The sequence below is a fragment of the Triticum aestivum genome, chromosome 5B (genome assembly GCF_018294505.1).
Source record: "Triticum aestivum cultivar Chinese Spring chromosome 5B, IWGSC CS RefSeq v2.1, whole genome shotgun sequence".
Lineage (NCBI taxonomy): Eukaryota > Viridiplantae > Streptophyta > Magnoliopsida > Poales > Poaceae > Triticum > Triticum aestivum.
In genome coordinates this window covers 686,909,012-686,909,907 of record NC_057807.1, presented here as the reverse complement: position 1 = coordinate 686,909,907, position 896 = coordinate 686,909,012, and the positions used below count along the sequence as shown (strand labels likewise).

Sequence of the window (896 nt, the reverse complement as noted above, 5' to 3'; positions counted from 1 at the left end):
TTCCTACGCACACGCAAGATCATGTGATGCATAGCAACGAGGGAGAGAGTATTGTCTACGTACCCAACGCAGACCGACTGCGGAAGCGATGACACGACGTAGAGGAAGTAGTCGTACATCTTCACGATCCAACCGATCAAGCACCGAAACTATGGCACCTCCGAGTTCGAGCACACGTTCAGCTCGATGACGATCCCCGGACTCCGATCCAGCAAAGTGTCGGGGAAGAGTTCCGTCAGCACGACGGCGTGGTGACGATCTTGATGAACTACAGCAGCAGGGCTTCGCCTAAACTCCGCTACAGTATTATCGAGGAATATGGTGGCAGGGGGCACCGCACACGGCTAAGGAACAGATCACGTGGATCAACTTGTGTGTTCTAGAGGTGCCCCCTGCCTCCGTATATAAAGGATGGAGGAGGAGGAGGCCGGCCAAGGCAAAGGTGCGGCCAGGATAGGGAGTCCTACTAGGACTCCAAGTCCTAGTAGGAGTCCACCAAGAGGGGAGGAAGGGAGAAGGAATAGGAGGAGAAGGAGAGGTGGTCGGCCCCCTTTTCCCTAGTCCAATTCGGACCAAAGGGGAGGGGGGCGCAGCAGCCTTTTTCCTCTTCCCACTAAAGCCCATCAAGGCCCATTACTTCTTCCGTAACTACCCGGTACTCCGAAAAATACCCGAATCATTCGGAACCTTTCCGATGTCCGAATATAGTCGACCAATATATCGATCTTTATGTCTCGACCATTTCGAGACTCCTCGTCATGTCCCCGATCTCATCCGGGACTCCGAACTCCTTCGGTACATCAAAACTCATAAACTCATAATATAACTGTCATCGAAACCTTAAGCGTGCGGACCCTACGGGTTCGAGAACAATGTAGACATGACCGAGACACGTC

The 896-nt window shown here is 52.9% G+C and overlaps 1 long non-coding RNA gene across 1 annotated transcript in view; it reads right to left on the bottom strand.

Moving 5' to 3' along the window:
- LOC123117675 (uncharacterized) overlaps window positions 1-117 on the bottom strand; it is a 2,769-nt gene extending 2,652 nt beyond the window's left edge. Inside the window, exon 1 of the long non-coding RNA XR_006457465.1 lies at window positions 64-117. This is a non-coding gene — a long non-coding RNA (uncharacterized lncRNA). The remainder of the gene's footprint in view (window positions 1-63) is intronic.
- Window positions 118-896: the final 779 nt, after the last annotated feature.